This window comes from Abramis brama, assembly GCF_963993115.1.
Source record: "Abramis brama genome assembly, chromosome: 24".
Classification (NCBI taxonomy): domain Eukaryota; kingdom Metazoa; phylum Chordata; class Actinopteri; order Cypriniformes; family Leuciscidae; genus Abramis; species Abramis brama.
Window position 1 is genome coordinate 1,065,001 of NC_139986.1, and position 10,000 is coordinate 1,075,000.

Here is a 10,000-nt window from a genome sequence, read left to right on the forward strand (position 1 = left end):
AGCAAAAATTACTTTAGATTAGATTTAGAAATAAGAGTGTTGAACTTCTTCTCCTGTATCCTATTGTTCTTTATTCCAGAATGGGAAAGGTTTGTTTGAGGATCATTCACTTCACTTTTGGTGTGAAAGGGCCTTAACATTTTCCAAAAATAGATTAGTTTTGTTGTTATTAAAAAAACAAACAAGCAAGCCCAGCCCAGGTGAGCTAAAAGTAACGCAAAAGTAATGTAACGCATTACTTTTCATAAAAAGTAACTAAGTAACGCAATTAGTTACTTTGTTTTGGGAGTAACGCAATATTGTAATGCATTACTTTTAAAAGTGACTTTCCCCAACAGTGATTGTGACACAGTGACACAACTCATCATTACTGCAAACGCACATCATGGGCCCTATTTTAACGATCTGAAACGCAAGTATCAAACGCGAAACGCAAGTAACTTTGTGGGCGGATCTCGGGCGCTGTTGCTATTATACCGGCGGGATAAATGACTCTTGCGCCCGACGCTAATCTAAAATGTGTTGGTCTGAAGTCGCTTCATTACTCATAGGTGTGGTTTGGGCGTAACGTGAAATAAACCAATCAGAGCCTCATCTCACATTCCCTTTAAGAGCAGGCGCGCTTGTTCCATGGCGGATTGCTATTATAACGGCGGATTTGCCAGGAGCGGTTCACAGCCGAGGAGACCGACGTTCCCGTCAGGGCCGTAAAACACAGAGAAGTGACATTGGGGATGGAGAAACACACACAAATTAGCTTCGGTTAAACAGGCGTATGATAATTTGGGTAAATATGTAAGCTAGATTTATGCCTATTTTTTCACATCTTCATGGACACAACAATGATTTCCCTCGTGTGGAATATTTTCTCTTGTAATAATGTATGGTTTTCTAAAAATGAAAACTTCTGCTTCTGTGTAGATGAGAGAAGCAAAGTGTGTGTGTGTTGTGCTCACGCTACATTGATCATGGCCAAGCATGCGCCCTCAAAATGCGCCCTCTGAATAACATGCGCAACACTCCACTGACTTTAGACGAGGTTTCTCCTGGTCAGTGGTGGAATTGTTTTCTGAAACTGCAAAATAGCACCAGGGAACGTTTGCGCCGGATCACGCCTCCTCTTTTCGCTGAACCGCCCCCGGGAGCGCAAGTTCAATCCCTAATTTACTGACGTGCGTCTGTGGAGGGAAGAGTCCGCTGTGCGTCGAGTGCAGAATAGGAATGATACATGCCTCGGTGTACAAAGTCAATTGCGCTGGGTGCGAGATAGGGCCTAATGAGATTCATACACTGATCCACAGAAGGTAATGATGTTTGTTAGGCGACTTTCACATTGAGTGATTGAGTCTCGCAGTGTTACACATCTGCATTATAAAAAGAGAGATTTTCAGCATTAAAAAACAACATAAAAAGAGAAAGAGAAAAGTTGGCAACAGTATGTCAACATATCGTGAGCTTAGAATTATAAGGTTCTATCTCCACTTTTGGTCGAAATTGAGTTTTTGACATAATCTGATCCATTAGTTGTTTATTAATGCCTGTGTGGTGTGTTATTTTTGTAAAAATGACTAGTTATTAATAAAATAAAAAGGTTCCATCTCACAAAACATAAACCGAGTTGGGATTATAAGGTTCTATCTCCAGTAGATTCAATATCCAATCAAAACCCTGAATGAACACGGACGGACCAATCAAAACCCACCTCTTAGCTCTGTAGCCTGGACACAGAGCTAAGGGCTGGACATTAGCCTGGACATTTGAAGCCGGCAAAAGATGGCATTTCCATCTTTCTATCTTTTTTTTATAACGAATCAATCGTTCTTTCTTTCTCTCTTACTAATCTATCTATCTATCTATCTATCTATCTATCTATCTATCTATCTTCAAACTTTATCTATCTATATATCTATCCTTAATAACTATTCCATCTTTCTTTCTTTCTAACTAATCCATCTTTCTTTCTTTCTTTCTTTCTTTCTTTCTTTCTTTCTTTCTTTCTTTCTTTCTTTCTTTCTTTCTAACTAATCTATCTTTCTTTCTAACTAATCCATCTTTCTTTTCTTTCTTTCTAACTAATCCATCTTTCTTTCTTTCTTTCTTTCTTTCTTTCTTTCTTTCTTTCTAACTAATCTATCTTTCTTTCTAACTAATCCATCTTTCTTTCTTTCTTTCTTTCTTTCTTTCTTTCTAACTAATCCATCTTTCTTTCTTTCTAACTAATCTATCTTTCTAACTAATCCATCTTTCTTTCTTTCTTTCTTTTTAACTAATCCATCTTTCTATCTTTCTAACTAATCTTTCTTTCTTTCTAACTAATCCATCTTTTGTTTTTTAAAATGTTTCAGAGCACAGAGGGGGGGATGGGGGGGTGGTGGATTCATCAGGATATCTCCTTTATGTTCTTTGAAAATAAAAATAACATTTTTTCTTACAAACTTGCTTGGCTTTGATGTATACTATACTATTATATATTATATTATATACTACAAGCTGTGTGCTTGTATTATAAATATATAAATTGATTAAAATCAATGGTTATATACATTTATTCTTTGAAATGTGGGGTTTTATTTGTAAAAGTGGAGATAGAACCTTATAATTCCAAACAGAATCAGAGCTCTCAGAATTATAAGGTTCTATCTCCATTTGGGCCATCTTAAAAAATCCCATTTCCAAATGTGCCAGGATTTTGATATTCTATCCTCAAAGTACCTGTAGGGTGATGGTCTTGTTGAGCTATAATAGTAGGTTATACTACATAACAGTTTTGCCAGCTGGGATGTAAAAACTTTGATGCTCGATATCTCAGAACTACCCTAAACGGAGATAGAACCTTATAATTCTAAGCTCACGATATCTTGAAGCCTCCTGCAGTCTGACACGCTGGACTCGATTATGAGTGTAATGGCACACACAAATCACTCCGTGCTTCAGGAGAAAAAAACAAATCATGTTTATTTTTATTTTATTAAAAAGTTGTTTACTGAATGTCTCTAAAAAAAGTCAGTGTAAATAACACATACTGCGGTTTATGGAGTTGTAATCAGACAAAGAGATTTGAAGTGCTTTTGGATGCAAAATATGTTAGCAAAATATTTTAGAATTAGGTTAAAATTATTCCGCTCCACTGAAGTCTGTGAAGTTAAACACAGACCCGCTTGCTGTCAGGATAATCTTTTTATGTGAGATGGAAATACTTGGAAATACGCACTAAAAATGTTTGGTGGACCATTACACCCCTAATTAGTATATATTTAGTGTGTTTTTTGAGGTTTGTGTTTGTCATTTTTAGGTTCAAAAGAAAGGTAAAGGCTCTTTATGGTTTATAATTGATTAAATCAGTGTTATTTTTGTAGTATTACAGTGATTTGGTTTCGGCTGCTTCTGGAAAAGCACTTGTGTCCAGTAAAGCATGACTCGTCTGTAATTCTGACACCCTTCCTGTTGTTAATGAGAGATCTGACGTCTCGTTCTCTCTCTGTGTGGGTCGACAGATATTACACTAATGGCTGGAGTTGTTACTGTTAAACATCTGCTAGTTTCACTGTAAACGTGAAGCGGCCGTTGGCCTATACAGGCTTTGAGTGGTTATCCTGCATTATATTTTTGCATTTTATTAAGCATAGCCAAAGAAACTAAGCTTGTAAAGCATCATCTGGTCTTGCGGTTCTACTTGATGCCACCAGGATAATAAATAAGATGCATTTGCCTTGATATAGTTTCAGGGAACATTGCACCGGATAATGGTTTACAGGAACTAAAGAGACTCAGTCATGTGTGGCTCAGATGAACACAATTACAAGACACAACAATCACTGTTGACATGAGCAAGTCAGGCTCATTTTCCTTTAGGAATGAACTTCAGACCAGTGTTTTCTCAGTGTGCAATCTTGATTAAGCAAGACGAATGACTTTCTCCTGCAAATTGGACAAAGCGGCTTGTAATCATCATAATTTTGTATAGGAAACAGGAGATGTATATTTGACTTTCCAGCTCCCACTGCCGAAAGAAAACGTGAAAGATGTTCTTCACATGGTTCCGTTCAGAAATTCGCTAAACCTAAATAAAGTGTCTACAAAGCTGTGGAATTTTTAAAGAGACCATTAATCATTTCATAAAAGCATATGCATATAATAAACACTATCAATCAAAAGTTTGAGGCCAGTAAGTAAGTAAAAAAAAAAAAAGATATTCATATTTTTTTCAGCAAGGATGCGTTAAATTGATCAAAGGTAATAGTAAATGCATTTATAATGTTACAAAAGATTCTGTTTTAAATAAATGCTGTTCTTTTGAAATTTTTATTCTTCAGAGAATCATGAATCACTGTGTCACAGCAAAACTGTTTTCATCATTGATAATAATCATAAATGTTTCTTGAGCATCAAATCATCATATTAGAGTGATTTCTGAAGGATCATGTGACACTGAAGACTGGAGTAATGATGCTGAACATTCAGCTTTGATCACAGGAATAAATTACACTTTACTATATATTCACATAGAAAACAGATGATTTACATTAGAATAATATTTTTTTGTTGTATTTTTAATCAAATAAATGTATGCTTGGTGAGCAGAAGAGACAAAAACAATAAAAATATCACGATCCTAAAACTTTAAACAGTAGAGTACACAAAATTGAACTTTATCAAACATAAAATGAATGAATAAATAAATAAAATAGAAATATAAAAATCAAACTATTGTTACTTCTGTAAAATTGAAACGTGACACGATTTAAATAATAAATTTAAGAACAATAGTCTGACCCTTGCTAGTATTAAACAATAGTTGTTAAGCCACCAAAACGAAACATTTGTTCAAAAAGCAAACAAACAAACTAAAAGCCGTCGAGCTGGAACTGCTCCAGTGGTCTAATCCCCAGGGTAAGTGTTAAATGCTTTAATGTTTTTTTAAATAATTAATCACATTAGATTAATGCTCTAAATTTAACAGTTCTAGTGATGCAAATAAAGTTTCATGGGCAGTAAGGAACTTTTATGACCAGCAAGATTCCCCCGTCATTGACACTGAAGTGAGTTTTTAATTTGAGTTTTAATCAGTAAAGACATAAATCAGTCTGACTGACACAGGAATAACTCTACGCTGGCACGAATGACAGCTGATTCTCTCTATAGACGGTCCATAATAGTACTTGGACTCTGATCCATGAATTGACGTATACTTGCATGAAATTCTAAATTATGCCTTTAAATGAAACAGCCTTTCAGTGGATCAACATCTCAGAAAATGAGTGAAAGAGATGATTGAAGTGCCCCTGTTGTGCTATTTTAAAGGCTCCTAATTTTGTTTTGGAGTCTCCTACAATAAGTTGACACACATCCAAGGTAAAAAACCCCACTAATTTTCTCATGACACACACTGCAGCATCAGCTCTTTTCTCTCAGTGTCTGAAACGGTTAGTTTGAAGATTCAGTCTCTCTAAACCCCGCCTCTCTGAGAGCTGCTCTGCTCTGATTGGTCAGACGGCTCAGTCTGTTGTGATTGGTCGACCACTGACAGCGCATGTCAGAAATCCATTACAACAACTAGAGCGTTTGAGGACGGGGCTAAGAGACGCTGCTCAGCCAATCAAGACCATAGACTGGCATTATGCAAATTAGTTCCATTGTTACATGTAACAGGAAGTGAGACTGGAATGGCTGACGACTCGTTTCAACAGTTTAGAATTGCTTTTTCTCGTTTAGAAGACAATGAGTCTCATTGACTAATAATTGCGTGGATAATTTTGTATATTTGTATACGCACAGGAGAACTTCTCACAAAAAATCTACGCCCAATTTCACAACACGTTCGTACGCACATGACTTTGTTCTTAACCTCGTTCTGATGTTAGTGAATGTTGAGTATTGTAAATGAGCGGCCACGTGCACGAGGTTAGTCATTTGCATAAACACGCCCAAACATCTCCATATAAGGGCTTTCTGGTGCCATTCACACCAGTTCTCCCAATAAACACCTTTTACACAGATCCAGATTACAGAGTTATTCAGAGAAGATATAACTCTTTAACTCTATATGATGGAATGTATTTAAGATGAAATTAAATTGTATTATTTAATAATTGTATTATGTAATTTTATATATGGATTATATAATACAATTAATGCAACATACTTTAATATAATTTTAGTCGTGCAGACATCTTACATTCACAAATGGCTTTGTTACACACTACATGAAAGCTAACATTCGAAAAAGCATAATGCACTTTAAGGATGAGCTTTGAGCGGCTTGTTTAAGTGTTGTGTTGAGATGTAAATGTGTTCATCTTCCTTCTCGGTCTGACGCCACACTCGCACTGGATTGAGGACGGGTTTAGTAGTGATGACGTAATGCTTGTGTTGGTTCAGTCACGGCTGTGAATGAGACTTTGTCAGCTCTTCACGAAGGACTTCATTGCTAAAAACTACTTGAATCTGTCAACACATTTTTCATTTTTCCGCTGGGCTGACAAATGAATCTAAATGTTAGTTCTGTTCACTTATCCTGGGAATAGTCTGGAGGACGATGCCAAGTTACAAGGTTTTCTTTGGGAACGGTTCAAGCCACTTGTTTTCTCTGTGCAGATTTTCATCTTCTAAAAGTCTAAATTGTCAACAGAGACTGACAGATGAAGCTTTAAATCTTTGATATTTGACAACATTATGGAAATTATTTGGAAATGGCTCCAAATGTTTCTCCAAGTTTGCATTCATCGTCTTTTACACTCCATACTGTCACTGTGATAATGGGAGAGTGTTTTGTTCATTTTATCTTTCAAAGCAAAATTCTAACATCATAATATTTCTGGAACAACTGTTGGGTGAACAAGTGAACACTATAAAACTATCATAGATTTAAGCAACATATAATAACAGTATAATAACTGTTTTTATGCAAAAACTTCTCAGATCAAAATATATATTTTCATATTTTATACGTTTTATATATATTTTTTGTAATTACAACATGGGTGTGGGTAATAAACAATAAGCAAATGTAGAAAAAAAACTCTTTCAAATAATTAATGGTTACAGAGAAAATACCAGAATTATTTATTTTTTTGTAAAAATATGTGTAGACTTTCTGTAGAATTTCTGTCCATCCAAAATCAACTATTGTTTCGTAGTCAGAAAACAGAACACACACACTCAAACCTTCCTCAGAGGCGCTGGTAGTAGAAACTGTGATGAATGATTTGCTTTAAAACGTTAGAACAAAAACATTATTAATCCAACCTTCATGTTTTTTTTGTTTTTTTGTTTTTAAACATTTTAGTTGGACATTCATTTAAGGTTTTTTAAATGTTACAGCTTGAAGAGAACATTCAAAAGTAACATTCCCATAATGTTTTGGAAAGTTCCCTTAATGTTCATATATCCAAGAAAAATAAGTATTAAAACATTTAAATAACTGGATATTTTGAACGTTTAGGGAATATTCAGAAATAATGTTTTCATAATTTAATGGCAATGTTAGCAAAATGTTCTTGCAACATATTTTTGTCATATGCATTTATTAAGTTTGCCTCTAATTATTTTATCTATAAATTTGCTTTAGGACCATTAAAAAATATATATTCTAACTATTTTACATTCACCCTTCATTTCTCCCTTCACCCTCCTCTTCTTCTGTTACTCCTTTCCTCATTATTTCTTAGAAATATGCAAATCGCTGTTTATTAGACCATTCAAAGAAAACATCAGTTTATGTGCAAATGTGTTTCATGTACAGTCAGCATCAAATGCCGTCGTTCTGGTTCGGTTTACTGTTCGCTGCTGTAAAGTTTAACACTCAGGCTTGCAAACAGAGGACTTCTCACTTTTTTGATTTTTAACAATCATGCTGCGGGTGTAACTCTTTAAAACAAGCTCCTAACTTTAGCAGAATAAAAAAAAGTCCCAAGATATCCCCAAACTGGGTCAAACCTCCCTATTGTGGATTTCATGGCTATTAAAAGACCACAAACTCCCCACAGCTGCACATAAAGCGTTCGCTCCCTGCGAGGGTCCTGCGTTTCGAGACGCCAGATCACCAGTCCTCGCACGCACGCACACACACACACACACGTACGCACGCACACACACATGCACGCACACACACACACACACGCGCACACACGCACACACACATGCACACATGCACGCACGCACACACACATGCACGCACAAACACCACACACACACACACACACACGCACACACACACACACGCACACACACACACACACACACACACATGCACGCACAAACACCACACACACACACACACACACACACACACACACACACACCTTGCTTGTAGTTGTCCATCGAATCCGATGATGACGTCCACTTTCGTCTTTTAATGGTGAGTTTTCTGATGGCTGAATAATCCTATTCGGGATCCACATATTCTATTGCAAGTCGGACATATATACATGGCATTGGTGTTACTGGTATTTATGGGAGTGTTTGTTTGTTGTTTGTTTGTTGTCTCCTGACTGTCCTTTCCTCCTCCAGTGCTTGGGTCCCATCTAGACATGCGGTCAGCAGCTGTTCTCCAGGTCCCCAGGTTTTATTGTGCACTTCTTAAGCACTGTCTTCAGTTGGTCTTCTTCTGGCCTCCAGCAGAGCGCTGGCCTTGTTGTAGCTGGCCATATAGCACTCTGCGGGGCAGACGGTTGTAATGCATCCTTATGACATGCCCCAACCAGCGCAGTTGGTGCTGGGTGATTGTGGCCTCAATACTCTTGCAACCTGCTCTCCTGAGGATCTCAGTGTGGGGAACTCTGTCATGCCCAGTGATTCCCAGGATGCGCTGGAGACGGCAGATGTGGAAGTGTTCCAGGGACTTGATGTGGCGGCTGTAAGTAACCCAGGCTTCACAGCTGTAGAGGAGGGTGGTGATGCAGACCGCTTGGTAGACGCAGATTTTTGTGTTGAGATGAAGGTTCTTATTCTGAAAAACCTGCCGCTGGAGTCTTCCAAAGGCAGCTGATGCTTGTTTGATTCTGTTCTGGACCTCATTGTCAATGCTATTGTCTTCAGAGATAATGCTCCCCAGGTATTTAAATGATGGAACAACTGACAGTTTTTCATCTGCAACAGAGAAGATGGGTGGTGCGGGTGGGATGTTTGCACTCCACTGGCAGATTACCACTGTTTTGGCAGTGTTGATGGTCAGCCCCATCCTGCTATATGCCCTCACTGCTGCATCTAAGACAGACTGGAGGTCTTGTGAAGAGTGAGATACGAAAGCGCAGTCATCGGCATACTGCAGTTCAAGTATCCTCACTCTGTGCAGTTTGGTGGTTGCCTGCAGTCTCCTGATATTAAAGAGGTTGCCGTCCAGCCTGTACGCTACTGTCAGCCCACTGTTGTCTTCAATCTCCTTGTGGAGAAGCTGGGTGACACATATGAGGAAGATGTTAAAGAGCACTGGTGCCAGTACACACCCCTGCCTTACCCCTGTGCGCACAGGGAAAGGGTTTGACTGTTGACCTCCTATTATCACCCTAGCAGTCATTCCATCGTGAAACTGACGGAGGATGTTGACAAACTTAGTGGAGCATCCGAACCGGAGGAGGACTTCCCACAAGAGATCTCTCTGCACAGTGTTGAAGGCTTTGGAGAGGTCGACAAAAGCCATAAACAGGTCTTTATGTTGCTCCCTGCACTTTTCCTGGAGTTGCCGGGTTGTGAAGACCATGTCGACTGTACTCCTGTTCCTTCTAAACCCGCACTGTGACTCGGGTAGCATAGACTCTGTGATGTCATTGATCAGTCTTTGTAGCATCACCTTGGCCAGGACCTTACCTGCCACAGCAAGAAGTGATACGCCCCTATGGTTATCACAAATAGCCCTATCCCCTTTGCTTTTATATATGGTGACAATACTAGCATCCCTCCAATGCTGTGGGATGAATTCATCAGCCCAAACCTTGGTGATGTAATGGTGTGGTGTTCTTGTGCAGAGATACCCTCCTTGTTTTAGCAGTTCTGCAGGAATATG

The 10,000-nt window shown here is 38.2% G+C and overlaps 1 protein-coding gene across 1 annotated transcript in view; it reads left to right on the forward strand.

The window, feature by feature from the left end:
- LOC311075548 (uncharacterized protein) overlaps positions 1-10,000 on the forward strand; it is an 82,920-nt gene that overhangs the window by 23,291 nt on the left and 49,629 nt on the right. The window lies entirely within an intron of this gene.